Below are 17,365 nucleotides of genomic sequence, written 5' to 3'. Positions count from 1 at the left end.
TCGGAAAAGAGACCTGGCTCTCAAAAGCCTCTCACAAGAGGATGTGTATGATACAGTTCATTGCCGGTGCGCTGCTGTGCCTTTTAGAAAAAAAAAAAACCCTGAACTACTACTGTGACGTTGCATATCTTGCCGGTTGAGCATACCACGGCACGAAATCAGAGCACAAGGCTGCAGAGGCGACAGTATCCGGGATAAGAAGGGATAGCCGCCTTGATGGTGGCGACTGCCGCTTATTCAGCTTTGTGTTCTAAGTTCATGCCGCGGTGTGGTCATCTGCGTCAAGGTGCACGGCGTCACAGGAGGAGAGCAGAGGTATTTTCTGTCTAGGAGGCACTGGGCAGTGGCGCACCTCTTAACAGCTGCACCACCGCGCCATAGCGTGAGGACACCCGGTGATCCAAGAATCTTTGAAATACAAGGAGTACTTGAGCGGGAGGAATCTCTAATGCTATCACGTTGTACTCTTGAGGTTTGGTTATGCGTAGTTCAAGGTTATTCTCGTGATGACGTTAAAAACAGGTTGCATCCAATGCTGACCTAAAAACAACTAAAAAGCATATATCCTCAAGATGTTGAAGTTTCTTAGAGGTAATTGCGGGTGAAATTTTATTCCATAACGGTTTTTATTATGTGCAAGAAAGTACCGCCGCGAATCGAAGGAAGTGCTTTATTAAGATGCAGTCAAAGGGGACGCCCCCCGAAATGACTAAAAGTAAAGCTCAGTTAATTCTGAGCACTTTCCTTCCAGACATATGATACGTTCAATGCCGGCTCGTTTCAGTGTGTATTGATTGTTGGCAGCTGCACATGACCGGTGTACTGAGGAGAAAATAGTATTAGTATTGTCTTGGTTACGCCGAACATTTACTGAAACACCTTGATTCCCTTTTATTCTCTACCCAATATTCTGTCACGCTTATTATCTTTTATTAGCATGCTTTCCCAAAAACTTTAGTCTGTCTCAAATGTGTCCTCTCCTCGTGTATTTCTGCACTTCCAAGGAATTGTCAGAAGGAATCGATTATTCAAGACGAAAGCTTTGCTCAGGAAATGTACTTACTCAGCCCCAGCTGAAAACGAAAGCAAGATGTGATTTTTCGGTAAGTCGCTCCGATAACTCCACTACTGTGTGCAGTGAAGTGCAGTGAGACGAAACAGCGGCCATGAAACAAATGTGATCAAATATACAAAATGATAAAAACAAACAAACGGCGCCAAGTAAACAAACTAGAGTTGTGATCGAACCGCGGTAACTTCGCGAGAACATTGTCTTGAATGCCTTGAAATAATATGCTTTAAAGATTCCCTCTGCCCGTGAACTCGCCCGCCTGCTTGTAGAGATGTTCTCGGAATCGTGAAGTGGTATGGCAGTAATGTGACGCGTAACAACAGGCCAGTAATTAGCCATTTAGGAAAGTTCATTCCTTTCCGCTGCTTCTCGCTTGTGTGCGTGTTAGCAAACTACCGTTAACCATCGAGAACGGTCCACGCATCTAAGTAGGCGGAATTTCGAACCAGCTGCTGGGTTTTAAGATCTCCATAGTAACTGCAAAGCGACCGCAGTGAATGAAAGAAAGACAAAAGACCAGCCATTAAATGCGCCTGGCATTTTCATCTATTATTAAAGCGACTGCATTAGAAGCTTCACCCGAAAAATGTGTCGCCGGTAATAAAGTTCGAACACTAGCTGAAGGGAAGTTACCTCACTACCACTTATGTGTCAGCACATGCCGTAATTGAGAGTCGCGTGAATTTGCTTTCACCGGCGTGAATAACAACTTCTCCTTTGTGGCACTTTGGTTAAGGGGAACTCTGGTCTTTAAAAATTTATTACTGAAATCACATTCGTGTAATATGCGGGCAACAAGTATTTTTGTGTGCTCATTCTAAATATGTCATTAAGTTTCATGTAAAACAACAGCTTGGCACTTGTGCAATGAGTCAATAAATTTTTGAAGCGAAAGCTTCACTGGCCTAGTGGCGCCAATTTCACCGTGGGTTGCAGATTGACCTTCATTTGACCGGAGCTGCACCGTACCCTTGGCAACGCCGTCGGCGCGTGCGCTGTCCGCAGCTGGGTGCCGCCTGACAGCTTGACTCGCCGTGCACCTGGCGGCGCCCTGGCCTATTGAGTGCGGGCTTGGCCATGCATGACAGCGAGGCCGGGCCGTCTTCTCAGACAGGCGGGGGGGGGGGGCTTTGAGCCGTCAACGGGAAGCGACGGCTGACCACACCGCGGAAATCGCCCGGCGAGCTGCTTCACTGGAGGATCCAGCATGCCAAGCGAGCGAAGCTTTTGCTTGTGTATCCAGACTTAACCACAATTAAGCCAGAGCCATTTTTTGGAGAGGGCTTTCAAGAAATTTCGCTGCAGGGAATTTGCGGAAATGCATGTCACTGGTTTTTTTTTTTACATCAAGGAACGCAATAACTGTAAAATTGTCATCTTGCCGATCATAGTTGAGTTATGGGGTTTGAGATGGCCAAAAAAAGTTGGTATCCCTGTTTCTAGAATGGCGACTTGAAAACCCTGTAACTCAAGTTGTATGATAGGCTGGATGAAAATTTTGCCTTATTGCACTCTTTGATGTCAAGACAAATCAATTGCATGGACTTCAGCAAGTTCCCTGCAGCAAAATGTTCCTCCAAAACATCGTATAATATATTGCACAAGTGCTTACGGAGTTGTCTTACATAAAATTAAAATTAATTGACATATTTAGAATCAGCACACAAAAACATATGTTCTCTGCAAATTGCATGACTGACTTTACTAATATCTTTTTTAAAGATCACGGTCCCCCCTTAAACATTAGGATTTCTTTCAGCCTGTTTTACGTAAGCAGCGTATACGAGGGAACCAATACCTTACCTATTATTGTAAGCCTGAACTTCCACTACAATACTCTCAGACCGAATGATTAAATCAGTCTTACCTGTCGCGTTTAAAAGAGGTAATCAGTGGATTTCTTTGAGAAAAGAGAGGTATGAGGCTTCCTAGAGAACGCCTTAGAAGCGTACGACTTGGTGATATAACTGATCTGCAAGGAAACTCAAAGGACGAGTAGTGGCGAATGAATAAGGTCTAATCCTTATTGTGAATAACATTAAAGTAATATTAAGCTATCGAGGAGTGTAACAGTAACAGCACACGATGATAGTTAACTATTGAAAGTTGACAGAGAGCGCGTGTACAGCCGTCGTCAAAGGTTAACGGGGCACGTGAATTGCGAAAAACGTAAATATTTTGGAAGCCACTGCGCCTACCATCAAATGATACCCCGTAGCCCGCTTCTTTACGGCTGAAACTCTGCAGCGCCCATGTTATTTTCAGGCTAAACGTCCTGGCTGCACGTAAGTAACATCTATCCGCATCGCCCTGAAAACTTGTGAAGCCGGGTGCACTGACAGCAAGCAGTGGTTGCGAGCCCGTACCACGAAGCATGGAGCTTGCGTTATAAACGCGTAGTAATTACTATGGCTGGCCCACTAAGGTTGTGAACGGCATCATGCCGACATCCCTGACAAGAAATGTACACATGTCCAGCGTTACTGGGCAACAGTTTTGAATATCGGAACACATGTGTTGTACTGTAATGTAAACATTATAGGAAATTGTCCATCCTTTAGATCCGTATCCAAATCTTTTGTCTTTCCATCGCTCACATCGAGCAGTTCAGTTTGTTAGAAAACCAATCGGGGAGGGTTTTTATGATAGCAAAAACCTTAGCAGAAAAACGTTGAAGGCTGCCCATGGGACATCTCCTGATATATTGATTGTTATAGTGAAATCTAACAATATACGAAAGAAATTGCGTGCTTGAACTCTCTCGCATCGAAAGATGCTGCTGTGCAGGATTGCTGGTTATGAATACTTGCAACTTAACAGCACATGCATGTGGCGCTAACGCATCAGCTTGAAATTTAATTGCGAGCAGCAAAACAGGCGACGAAGGGTAGAACAGAGTGGAACAAAAAGAACTGAGAACATAGCGAGTGTGAGATTAGAAGGGTACTTGAACAACCATATTTAATGCTCACGCTTTCTCTGATCCTTCCACCACACAATTATATGGCTGTTCTTATTGTTTCTTCTTTTCGATCTCTCTTTACCTGCATCCAGGGAAAGCCTGTACAAAAAATGCCATTTGAACGAACAATCGCGGACCACAACAGAACGTGCGCTTAAATGACAGTTCGCTAAGAAGAAATGAGCATGGAGAGTTCAATACTGGACACAAGGGGACATGAAGTATTTAAATGGATTCTGGAGAACTCCACGCGTCCACTGAGCACATAGCGCTTTCATGAAATGCAGTACTCTCATGCGTAATAAACTATGGCACTCAACATGACACCGTCGTGGACAGAGTACGTATGCGCTTTTATGCAAATTTCCTAGCATAGGTGTCTACAAAGCGGCAAATCTTTTCGACTTCCGAGACACTGCACATTTCTTGCTTTACTTTTATTGTCTTCCTTTTATATATAGCACTCAGGCTACAAGGCAGCCGAGAATCCACACTAGCCGAAATGTGATATGCCGGCCCGCAGTGTTTCAAGCAAAAGCATGTCACTGCGATGTTTGGCATCCGACACCCACTTTCGGTATTGCAGGGTCCGCTGTTTCACGAACGAAAACTGCCCCTCCTCAGTCAAAATAATTCTCTAACAGGAAGGAGTACTTTAGTACGTTCCAAAATGCTTCCTGTTATCAATTTAAAATTGCCATGCATTTAATTTAATCAGCAGAACTCCTTTGCACAGGTTATAATGGTGTTTCGGCAGGACATCTTGCAAAGTTTTTTACCTGAAAATTTAGTTTAATTTAATCTAATTTAATAATACCTGAAAGGTTCAGACGTGAGACTTTACATGAAGGGTGGGTGGCTGTACGGCGATAAATTGGGACAGGCCTGCGGTATACATGGTTATGATGAGACAGCTTCTTCGATGGCAGTCTCGAACCTTGCAGTACCACCGATAAGCGCCAGACGGTTAAGAAGGTCATTAATTCAGTCGTGAGCGGCGCGCACGAAAAATGACAATTGATATTCGTTCGAGTGAGCATACGAATGACTATTGATATTCTGATTGATATTCGCTCAAGCAGTATTTCTATGTGTTGCTACAGCCCTGTCCGTAAGTGTGCATATTGCAGCTTAACGAATGAACATGTTCAGAATGTATGTTGAAAGTGCATCTTTGCCTAAAGCCTGCCTTCATGAGGCCGCTGTTCTCGAGCTTGTACAGTAGTCGGAGCTGCAGTTACGCAGAAACGCTTAAATGTATCGGTTCTTCATCGGTGCGTGGGAATAATTGGCTCCAAAACTATTGACATTGGTACGACGAATGTAAATCTGGCAATGAGAAAACGTGGACTTACTGCTTGGTGCCGCTGACGGCTCTGAAAGAGAAATGAACAAAATCACTCCAATTTCGCTGCAGGACTGTTATGGTACATTCTTTGCAGAAAGCACAGAGACCAAGAAACCTGCTGCTCAGCCATGCTGTGTGGTTCGTTATGAGTCATCGGCGTTTCAAATATATTTAAAACTGAAAAGTTTGACAAAATTTTCTGCCTGGTTGCGTTTGATAACTTAAACTCTGACCTGGCTTCAACCACAAACATTTTAAACTTAAAACCAAACGTTTCGAAGCCGGCTCGGTTATTTTCGTTAGAGGTGACTGGGGATGGTAGCTAGCGTGTTTAGGTAATCATGGCAGGCACCAGGAGGCCCAAAGAAGGAAAGCGGTGATGCGAAAGGTGCGGGGAGGGGGGGTGAAGGGGCTTAGGCTGCGAGTCACGTTGCCGAACTGTGCGATGACGGTCAATGGCGACTTCTGGGGTGCATAGCAAAGTCCCTACGCGTATGTAGGTAGGCGGTTTCCCTTTGTGCGGTTGATGTTTTTCGGGGTCATTTCACTGCGCCAGGATTCAAATTTAAATGTGCATGTTTTGGAAGTAAGAATAGCTCTAGCCCTCATCTATACAAAAGTTAGGCCTCCACGGATGCTTCATGTGTCCCGCTATACGGCTTAGAAGCCAAATAATAATAATAATAATTGGTTTTTTGGGGAAAGGTAATGGCGCAGTATCTGTCTCATATATCTTTGGACACCTGAACCGCACCGTAAGGGAAGGGATAAAGGAGGGAGTGAAAGAAGAAAGGAAGAATAGGTGCCGTGGTGGAGGGCTCCGGAATAATTTCGACCACCTGGGGATCTTTAACGTGCACTGACATCGCACAGCACACGGGCGCCTTACTGTTTTTCCTCCATAAAAACGCAGCCGCCGCGGTCGGGTTCGTACCCGGGAACTCTGGATCAGTAGTCGAACGCTCTAACCACTGAGCCACCGCGGCGGGGTAGAAGCCAAAGTGCTGCACGTGATTGGAGGCGATGAGTCTCGGAAAGGCTTTGCACTGGCAACGAAGACAACTAAGAGCAATCTATCTTAGCCTCTTTTCTATAATGCTTATGAAGCTGAGCTGGTCCAGTATTCGGTTGGTCGACTACACATTTACCAAGTGTCTCACCCAAGATAACCTGTAATTTTAAAAATAGCGGTGCAGCGCATCAGAAAGCAGCTTCAACATGCTGTCTACTAAGATAGTTAACTAATTATGAATAGCCAACTTTCTACCTTTTTCCGTTAGCTATTTCAATTAGGAACAAAATCACATCAGCGGTGGGCTTCAAGCTGTAAAAGAGTGCAAGCGCCTGGGCTTCACAGAGAGCTCTGTCCACTAGCCTTGTTTGGACAGCTGGTTGAGCAGCTCGCAGAGCGGCCTACCATGAGGAGGGGGATGGGCTGGGCTGGGTATGGGGCCACTGGCATGGGTTGGGGGCGCTCCCGCATGTAGTGCATGAGTGTGACCTTGGCCGCCTCACGTGTTCAGCAGACTGCGAGTACCAAGGCAGGGTGGTAGCGATGAAGGAGGTAAAGTGAGAAGTAGCAGTTTCTCTGCAGTTGCCGCCAGACCACACTGTATTTCGAATCTAGTCTATGGTGAAACCCGCGAGGTTACCTGCGTGGGTTTGGGTGCCCGGTCTTCCAGGGTCCGAAGGGATGTTTCTTGAGCAATTGCATATGAACACGTTGATTACCGAGGATCGAGACATTCCCAGGAACGCACGCGGGGGCTACCACTGGGGTAAGCGTGCATCCTGACGCGAGAAAGCTTCGGGCGGCTGCCGTGATAATGCTTTGCTGATAGTGATGGTACGCAGGTTCGGAGTCTGTGCAGATTTCAGCGACGTTGGGCTCTTGTGTAGTGTGTATGAGCGCCAAGGCGACGGCCGCGCCCTCAGCCTCCGAAAGTTTATTGGCGTGGAGGGTGGCTGCGGCCCCGATGGTGCCATCCTCCAAGACGGCGTCTTCGGTATGATAGCCTGCTAGGTTGCGTTAAGCCGCGTCCCCGTAGAGGATGTCGGGTCTTCATCTGTAGTGTTTGGTGTAATATTCAGCTCTGGTCTGGCATCTGCCCTATGTAGCTCGGGGTTCATATTTTTGGGTTGAGGTTTGATGTGCAATTGGCCCTGGATGTCATTAGGGATATTTGATAGTTGAGGGCAGATGAGAAGATGATAGGGGGCCAGGTGAAGATGCCGTAGAAGATGTTGGCCGATTTCTGTGCGGGTGAATGCCACAATGCCACGGCGAAAAATGCTTTTTCTAGCTGAAAAAGCCAATTTTAATAAATTGCAGAACATTTGAGGTGAAACACACTGTATTTATGCGCCTTTTCCACCGCGATGGCGTTGTCATTCATGTCCAGCAATTTCGGACCAAAATTTTAATAATTGGAAAAATGCTAAGGTTAGGGTTTTAAGGAAAGTGGTACGGTAACGTTGAAGGCAATGACCCATTCTTCTGATATGTAGCGAAATCTTTCTTTTAAAGCGTTGCAATCGCTCGCATCGAACAGTTAAGACTGCCCCAGGAAACCAATGCGGAATGCTTAGGACGATAGCAAGGACGTTAGTAGCAAGAAAAATTAGACTGCCGTCAGATGATCTGCAAATATGTTGATTGTTACAGTTAAATCTTCCATTATATGAAAAAATTGCGGTCCTGAATGGTTTGCAGTTCCTTTTGTCCAGAGTTTCTGGGTATGCTCCTAAAGGTCGCAGCTAACAGTATTCCAAGAGCGGTAGCGAGATTCTAGATGCGCCCCGCTGTGCGTCTGCCTGTCTGAACAGGCCTGCAGTTTTCATTACTGCAGCCGCCTCGACAATTTGCAGGGCCACACTGAGTTAGCTGGCACAGTGCCCGACAAACATCCTAGCTGCATCAACTGCTGGAGACCTTAGGTCGTGTCATGACCTTGACAGAGTGAACGCCTCATCGAATACGATAATTCAGATCTACCCTCACATGGCACGAAACCCGCGGGTCACTGCGCGCCCCAGCGAGGGGACGCCAGGGCAAACAAGCCGCATCCTGCAGTGACCGTGCCAATCAGCTCGATACTCTGTTCGTGACGAGGCCCGCCGCACTCTGCGAGAAAATTGCAGATCCAACGTCGCAAAGGTGGCAGCAATCTAGTTGATCTACGAGAGACTGCGAGCAGCACCACGGAGCTACTTTGACATTGCGGTACAACATCTGTCTTCCAAGCAGCGGGACTTCCCGTTTAGACCCTTCCAGATGTTCTGGGAGGCGACCAGCGAGACGAAGGTGTCGGACAGCTGAGGCTAACGCTGCAGCTTCTCGAGGGAGATCTGCTGCCCACAGACAAGCTAACTTGACCGTCTTTTCTCTTTGTTTTCGCTTCCCTTTTTATCCTTTTCATCACTGCGCGGTTGAGGCGCCCATCGAGCAAGAGAGTTATTGTGCCTTTGCTTTCCACACAGGCAGCGTTATGTGCGAGCGGGCCCTAGACTCAAGCAGAAGCCTCCCAAGCCACCACCATAGCTCGTCGCGCTGTAAGCAATGCGCCAGACTAGCAGCCCAGTTGAAGTGAGCTCCGGGCATAGCAGCTAAGCGGTGATGGCTCCGACGTGGCCGTCTGAAAGGAGGGGCTGTGCTCACTGCCGCCACCTGCGTGGATACGTGGGATGACACTCCTCCACCAGCCGCGAGGCGAAAGGTCACCCTTCACATGTCGGTAAGGCCTGCCTTTTCATCATGAAAACACTACGTTCCTGCTCATTGTTTTCATCGATTATTTACACTGTCATCTCTTACATAACCATTTGCATGCTACCCTCTTAGCACACTCTGTCCTGGCATTGGCCGGACGCCCATCGCTTTGTGGGCACTTTTACTACCAGCAAACAGCTATGAATGGGGGGCAGCTGCTAGTTAGAGCTCTTAGGCCTTGCGGGCTACGTGGCTTCATTGGGGAACGGGCGTTCATTTTTTTTTATAAGTAATTGTGCAGATGACGAACTGGGTTTTGCCATAGGATTAGGGTCGCCTCCCATCGCACCCTTAAAGGTACAAGCGTCTTATCGCCTCGGCTAACGTTTACTTCATAAGCATGCAATGTTTGAATGATGGGTCTATGTGAAACGACAAAAAATAAGTGACCTTTTGTATGACAAAAGCACGATTTTTCAAGAATGTACGGCTTCAACAACTTTTTGACTATGGCTGCAAACAGAACACGGATTGGACTCTCCATTATTTAATCCCATGTTTGTCGAAACAAGTAGGAAAATTTTCAGAACTCACATTCCCTCAACACAGTTACCGCATCTCTCGCGCCAGGGCTCCAAGCCTATGCATCCATACGCTTGTTTATGTCGCGCCGTAACTGAGTGGCCTGACGCTGCAACGCATACACAGTAGAGAACGAGGTTCCCCCGACCCCACCTACGCTACCGAGGTTTTTTTTTTCAGACGGAAATACAGCGCTTAGTTTTTCATGCGTCAAATGAGGGCTGAACAAGCCGACTAGAGCACTGTCCCCAATTCCTGGTAATCACAACTGATGCTGCTGATACTGCCGCTATTTCTATTGCTACCGAGAGCAGCTACTACTAGAAATGCTGGTAGTGCTACTACAACTATTAAACAAGTTCTAGTAACACTGTGGCGCCGTCTTAAAACAGACGGTGCCTGTTTTTCTGTCGTCAGGGTAGATTCATTCTATTAGCGGCATGCTGACATGTTACATGTAACTATGACATCACTGAACTTTCTGTAACCAGGTACTAGTTTACAGGTCCCTGGTTAACCTATTGCTGTTCGAGCACTCACGTTCCGCTGTTCCTTCCGGCGCTTGAGATGCGTCAGCTGGAAGAGAAAAGAAAGGATAAGGGAAATGATACCATTTGGTCCTTCGCCGCCTCTAGTAGTGTGGATAACAATGAGCAAGACGCACTATCTACACTAAGACATTACGGGAGAAAATTTCAGTATAAAATAACAATTAAAGGCGGGTGTCCATTAAACTCTCACGCAAGTACGTTCTCATCTACCTACTAACTACTCTGCCTGCTTCGTATCCACCGAGTAGGCTAGCCTGATAACAATTTGTCTGTCGGGCTGTCATGAAGTGGGCGATGTATTAGATTTTTTTTTTGAAATACGGCTCGATCGGCGTTACGTTATCAGCAGGGCAAAGTTTTAGGATCAGCTGTAAAACGCGTACGCCGCTACAGGGTACGCTACCAAGTAAGCTTATAAGCCACAGGATGGCAATCATTGCGGTGAATTTCTTTTCCGAAAAACACTGCACCGACCAGCGAGCTCCAAGAGCAGTGTTAGTTTCCAACACAGGTATTTAAGATGTGCCGGCTATATGAGGGTGAATTTGAATAATGCAGGCACAGACAATACCGTTCCTTCTGTGACGCTGTTCCTATTGCTCCGTACTTCCTTCCAACGTGCACGAACTAGTGGGTTGCTGTCTTGCATGCTTATTATATTCCTCAATGTTCATTAGCTAAGCAATCCTAGCGAAAAAATTACTAATACGTAAGCACTACTCAGTTTTATAAAAAAGGCGTCAACAGAAAGTGTGGATACTTATCCGGGCTTACTCTAGTTAATACCGAGTAACTAGGGTAAGCGGGGATAAGATTACAGGACTTCAGTGTCCCAAAGCAACTGAGGCTCTGAGGGACGCCGTAGTGAAGGGCTCCGGAAATTTCGACCACCTGGGGTTCTTTAGCGTGCACTGACATCGCGCAGTACACGGGCCTCTAGAATTTCGCTTCCATCGAAATTCGACCGATGCGGCCGAGATCGAACCCACGTCTTTCGGGTCAGCAGCTGAGCGCCATAACCACTGAGCCACCGCGGCGGCTAACCTCGGGTGTCTACAGATTCTGTGGACACTTTCGGTACACAACGAAGTAGTGCTTACATATTAGTAACAATTTTTCACAGGGCCGGGGAAAGAGTAAGATATAGCTTTCGCTATCATTTCGTTAATGCGGGTAAAGAGAAATGTGACCTTTTTCTCGCCTCCGTGAGCCAGCGCGCATGTTTAATTCTACATTATCGAAAGCACACCCTCATCATCAGACATGGCCCTAATTCCTGTGTCCACGCGGCCAAGATTGTTCTGGACAGCAGAAAAACAGCCTTTCCGGATGGAATTTGACCGGTTTTGATTTCAGGTTTAGCCTTTTATATCGGAGAGGCCTGACGGATTCTACCGTAAGTGTGCTAGCCCAGGAGACAATAAACTTTACGTTCCTTTCGGAATACTACGGCAACGTCAGAAGCGATGTCGCTTTGCTCGGATAAGTCTTTCTTGGATCTGCTCTTTACAAAAACTTAGCTGTGGCTCAACTAGGCTGAACCCAGTAAGAAGACCGAAAACTCTTAAAGAAGAGCACAGAAAGGTAAGCACATGCCACAAGATGTTATATAGCGAACGGCGTGTCACGTGGCAGTTGCGAAAGTACCGTCGGCTCCGCATACGGAGCTGTGACGAGGCGCAGCGAGTCACGTGATTCGATAGTTGCATGTTGATCGAGCGCCGTCGGATCAACGCGCGCAGCTCTGGATAGTCACGTGGCATGACGTCAGAGGCCAGCCTCCGCTCCTGCTGGTTTGAAGGTCAAATTTCATAGCCACGTTACCTTCAGCTTTGCACGGGAAGAGTTGAGCTTTCGCTCTAAAAAAGGAGAGGAAATGTAGAGCCTCAACTACAGAACTAGTCACTGACAAGAGGATTTCACAGAAGCGAGACGTCCGTGCGCATCATATTCCTTACTACGGCGTGTTTGCTTCAGCTGGGATGCCTCCTGCTATGTTGGACATCATTTTTACGCTGCGGTGCTCAGGCACACCTATGTGCCAAACCAAAGGAAAGACGTTGCGGTGGCGCAAAACTGCCAGTGAGAGCATTCACTGGTAGTGTAACTGGCCTCCAGCTAGGTTGTTTTCCTGTGGTATAGTCAGGATGTTTTCTGGAGGGAACGCTAGGCTGCTGCGGTGATAACTGAATTCGGCGACCAGAGCATCACGCGGACACACAGCGACCCGAGGTACCTAACCAGGCGCAACAACAACTTCACGCCCCCCCCCCCCCCCCCTCGCTTCGTACACCTTGCGCACTTTACCGAGCATCAAGCCGCCGAACAGACCAATAAACTATGTGAGCAGGAGCCTCCGATCGACACGCTGCTAAAGGCGCATTTGCACCAGCGAGTCGCGGATTGCGCGCGATTCGCGCGACATAATTAAGCCGATTCGTAGCGGCGGGGGCCAACGAACAAGTCGCCAACGACCTTTCTGGAGCAGTCGTTCGCTGACCAATTTCTTGAGACACGACATCCTGTCGCAGAACTCCTCAGCCAATCCGTGGTGTTCTGTAGAGAACGCCCGGGGAGCGAGTCGCAATTTTCACTCGCCATTGAACACTTCAAGTCTCTCGGCGCCCGTCGCGAGATGATCAGAACAAGTCGCGCGAGCTCCGCGACACGTCAGCGTGACCGCGACTCAACGTCGAAATTCGAGCTACGCCAACAGAGAGAGAAGACCAAGGGACGCGGACGACCGCAAGGCGCACTTATCGGCCAGCTACGCCGCGGCGCTTGGCTAGGCCCGACCAACAGCACGGCCCGGCCGCCAGCGCTGGCTGTTCGGTCCACCGGTGCCGCAGGCGTCAGCGGCAGCCTAGAGCGTCGACGACCCCTCAATCTCGCGGCTGAGAGTCGCTAAGCATAAGCTGAACAGCTTCTCGCTGTAAATTGCTCACCCATGGCGGCGGAGGCGGCTGCGGAGGCGGCGGCTGTGGCGGCAGCGGTCGGTGGCGGGCCTGACGCTCCTTGCGAGGCCGGGGACTAGCGTGGGCACGAGCGCCACGAGGAGCGGGGCAAGCTCGAGGCGCTGCTACCCCTCTTCTTCGTCGTCATGCAGACTGGGAGCAAGGAGGAATACTTATATCAATACTTAGGTAAGTCCCGTCAACTTCAGCTATATGCTTCAAAATTCTTACGACCCGCATTGCGCTGTCTGCGGTGAAGTGACTGGCGTATACCATATCGTATGGGTGTGCTAAGAAAGTGCGCCTAGAAAAAGAATAAACAACCAAACAACTGAGGAATTGGAGGCGGCGCTGTCCAGCTCATTCGGAAGACCTACTTTCTTCGGTAAACTGGGCAAGAGCTGCGGCTAAAGCCAATGGGCCCTTGGAATGAGGACCCACCCGAACAATAAATGATTAAACTTTTCTCTCTCTGTCCCATGTACCAAATGTGGTAGCACCACGGCTATAGCTTCGCAGAAGGCATTCATGTAAACAGAAGAATTTTGTAATCCTGCCCGTCACAAAATTTAGGAATGAATCATTTCATCACTGAAGTTATTCAATTGTTTCTTTTTCCTCCAAGTTCTAGCTTTTGAGTATCTGGTTCTTCTTCATCTTTATGAATATCTCGTGCCATCGAAGATGATTTTCGGGACGCGCAAAGTCTAAGAGCCCACCTTTGCATATAAGCGTTCAGAATGAACTGGAGTTTTCAGGGGCAGAAACGTAAGCCTTAGAATGAGCTAGTTTTAAGTGGGGGAAGCGTTAAGCTGCGATGTCTAGCGATCTTCTCGCGTGCCTCATTTAAACTTCTACCAACATAGGTCTGGTCTGGCGGTCTCTCCACTGTACCCGCAGAACCCGAGACGACAGATCATTTCTTGTGGACCTACCGCCGTTTCTCCTCCTTTGAGAGGTGCGTCCATGAGTACCCGTTACGACAGCTACGTCTACATCTGTCTGCTGGGGTTGTTCTGTCTCTTGGTGTTTCCACCCTTGGGCACAGCAACAGGAATGTGCTCTCCGCCATACAAGGCTTCCTTTTGTACATTAAACGGCTGACATGCTAAAATATTTCTTAATTTCATCTTCTGGCTGCTCGTGTTCAAAATTCATCTCAAAAGTCATCAAAGGTTCCTAAACACGGCAGGGTTAACCTTGTTGTCATTTTCCGTGACCAATCTCACAGTGCTTGATTCCTCAGTTTCAATCAGCAAATCCGGCCGCGGCGGTCCAGTTTCGATGGAGGCGAACTTCTAGAGGCCCGTGAACTGTGCGATGTCAGTGCACGCTTAACATCCCCAGAAAGTCCAGATTTCAGGAGACCATCACTACGGCGGCACGCATAGCCTGAGTCGCTTTGGGACGTTAAACCTCCATAAAACAAACCAGCCATCAAATCTGCATTGTTATTTTTTTAATATTATTTTTAACGTTTTGAGCACCTCTCAGTCGCCGTCTGTCTCTTGGCCAATCACCCGCAGTGGGTAAGAGCCATTATCCTCTTGAGGACAACAACGGCCACTGCCTCCTCCTGTAAGCGATTTGTTTACCTGCGGAGAGCTTATCTGGAAATTGCCCTCGCTGCATTAACGCTTCGTCTTTCGATTTAGGTTCTTCTCTCCTTTGGGGCAAACGCCAGGAGATATATCCTAACACCAGTCTGCGATTATCTTGCTTTGTTAGTTATAATTTTGAAAATTTTATCCCTCCACACAAAATTGCGCTCACGTCTACCTTAATTGCGTCAGTGTCACTATTCTTTGAATATGCAAGACACCCTGGCCAACAAGAACGACAGCTTGGGATCGCTGCTGCCAGAAGGTAAGCAAAACCGAAACTGTAAAGCGGGGATAGGTTTACAAAACTTGGTTTGCAATTCATAGTCAGGTTACTCAGCACCTCCCTCAAAAGGTACTGTTACTGGGTTATTTTCGCTGTCGCTACCGTTAAAAGCCAACTCATGGGTAATCAGCAGCCTCCAATTCTTTGCGCGAGAAATAGAAAGGAAGAGGAGGCGCGGGGGACTCCGACTGTTTCTGGAACATTTATAGACCAGTTGCATAAATTCCAGCAGCGCTGTAAAAAGCCTCAGCGAGTTCTGGCAACACTGCGCAACGCGGCCATTGTGCAGGACAGCGAGACAAGCGACCACAAGCATTTCTTGCCGCAGTGTACATAGCCCGCATCAGATCGTCTCTTTCCTTGCAAATAGCAGCTGCTGTGTCGCTTATACTTCGTTACAGTCTAGCAGGGAAAGACTATACTCTTCAACGTAGCGCATGCAGCTATGTCACAGTGGGTCATTTCTCCCATTACGGGATGGCAAAATCATCTGACGGCGATTCCGCCGCTCTCGCACCAGAGCGTCCGGAAGTTTTGCGAGAGCAAGTCGTGCACCGAGCGTATCTTACGATCGTAACTACAGCTTCCACGTAGAACAATACGCCAGTGTGGCTGCTCTGAACACAAACACGTGCCAGAGCAGGTCAGGCTGCCGTGGTTTACGCTGTATACTTTAATAGGCAATTACTGTGTGCCGCTAACAAGTCGGCGCCTCTGTAAATGTCATGCTGATTGATTACAGCTCAATGGGTAAGTACATGTGTATCGTTAAAACAGCCAGTAAGAGCACGTAATTTGTCGTGCTGATTGACTCCTTGAAAACGTATCGCGCATGTTGAAATACAGCGCAGAAGCTGGCGCATTGCGTCGTCCGCTTTTAAGTCCCTTGTTTTTACGCCGTTTTCTGTTCTTAAAAATGTAGAAACTTGTCCAAATTTCTGGTTAACTGTAATAAACATGTATTATTTTCTTAAGGAACGCCCACCAGCAAAATGCTGAAACTGTATTTGCGGCAACTAAAGATATTCAAAATCCAAAGCGTGTAAAGAAAACTGATCGACAACTCATTGAAAGCATATATAAATAGGTAATCTTCGATTACAACGGTGCACTCGTCTTCCCTACGAGACGTCCGACTGCCCAGCCGGAAAATTTGCCTCTTATCGCCCGACTGCTGCAGTGGTGTCCTTTTAGCTGATAGTTTGCTTGCAGCCTTAGCTTGTTTAAATGCAAGCGCTGAAGGCATCGCACCTTAGTGCTAATGCCTGTAACCGTTTTCAACATTAGCGACGAAGACGCTCTCGACCAAGTGGAGCGAGCACATTCTGGTCGGTTTTGACGCATTAAAATGTCCTCCTTCATTCCTTCTGATGGCCACAATCAACTTCTTGTAAATGTCCGGATTCTTTGGGATTATATGGGTGGACACCTGAAAATGAAGTGAATATTGCAATTTCCCTTGTCATGGTTTGAAAATGCGGGACTGCCATTTTGCCCCAGCTGCATTTTATGTCATGTAACACACGGAAAGCTATTGTGACCAAAATGGTTTAGGAATACCAGCAATCCAACAGATCAGTGCAAATGAGTCCTGCCCAGAAACTTGATCTCGACATCGCGGACATGCGGATGTCGCTTCATTGTGTCGAGCTGTGGCGGCCCCCAGATATGGGAATGGTTTCGTTGTTTGTACAGCAAACCGACATCGCATCATCAGAGTGGGCACCGGAGAGCAGCTACCATGTGGTTGCTGCTAAGAACTGCTTTCTTCTTTCTTGTGCAGTATGCTGTTCTCGGCTCATGGCTTTCACCGTCTGACACGTGTGTCACGTCTATATCGGCATCGTATTTCCTGCTGCATCTACCGCCCCCAACAACCGACAACAGCCTTCGTTATCTCATCACCGAAGACGTCATCTTCACGCCCCTGTCTAGTGGGACATCGACACTGCCGCCAGCGGCAGCACTGCAGCGGCCTGATTTAAGCAACTGGTTCCTCCAAGGCGCTTCCAGTGGGCACGGGAGAGCAGCTACCATGCGGTTGCTGCTAAGAACTCCTTTCTGCTTTCTTGTGCAGTTTGCTGTTCTCGGCCCATGGCTTTCACCATCTGGCACGTGTGTCACGTCTACATCGGCATCGTATTTCCTGCCGCATCTACCGCCCCCAACCGCCGACAACAGCCTTCGTTATCTCATCACCGAAGACGTCATCTTCACGCCCCTGTCTAGTAGGACATCGACACTGCCGCCAGCGGCAGCACTGCAGCGGCCTGATTTAAGCAACTGGTTCCTCCAAGGCG

The 17,365-nt window shown here is 47.9% G+C and overlaps 1 protein-coding gene and 1 long non-coding RNA gene across 2 annotated transcripts in view; both read right to left on the bottom strand.

The window, feature by feature from the left end:
- The window catches only part of LOC144135009 (uncharacterized), a 121,022-nt gene extending 119,954 nt beyond the window's left edge, over positions 1 to 1,068 (bottom strand). Inside the window, exon 1 of the mRNA XM_077667788.1 lies at positions 1,064 to 1,068. The gene's annotated coding sequence lies outside the window, so the exon portion shown is untranslated. The remainder of the gene's footprint in view (positions 1 to 1,063) is intronic.
- Positions 1,063 to 13,295, bottom strand: LOC144135010 (uncharacterized). Its single transcript, XR_013315337.1, has 4 exons — positions 13,170 to 13,295; positions 10,214 to 10,249; positions 5,390 to 5,410; positions 1,063 to 1,073 (listed from the first exon to the last, which is right to left on the bottom strand). It is a non-coding gene; the product is annotated as an uncharacterized LOC144135010 (long non-coding RNA).
- Positions 13,296 to 17,365: the final 4,070 nt, after the last annotated feature.

This window comes from Amblyomma americanum, chromosome 5 (genome assembly GCF_052857255.1).
Source record: "Amblyomma americanum isolate KBUSLIRL-KWMA chromosome 5, ASM5285725v1, whole genome shotgun sequence".
NCBI classification, from domain to species: Eukaryota; Metazoa; Arthropoda; class Arachnida; order Ixodida; family Ixodidae; genus Amblyomma; species Amblyomma americanum.
Note: the sequence above shows the minus strand (reverse complement) of the source record. Positions and strands in the feature narration are given on the sequence as shown.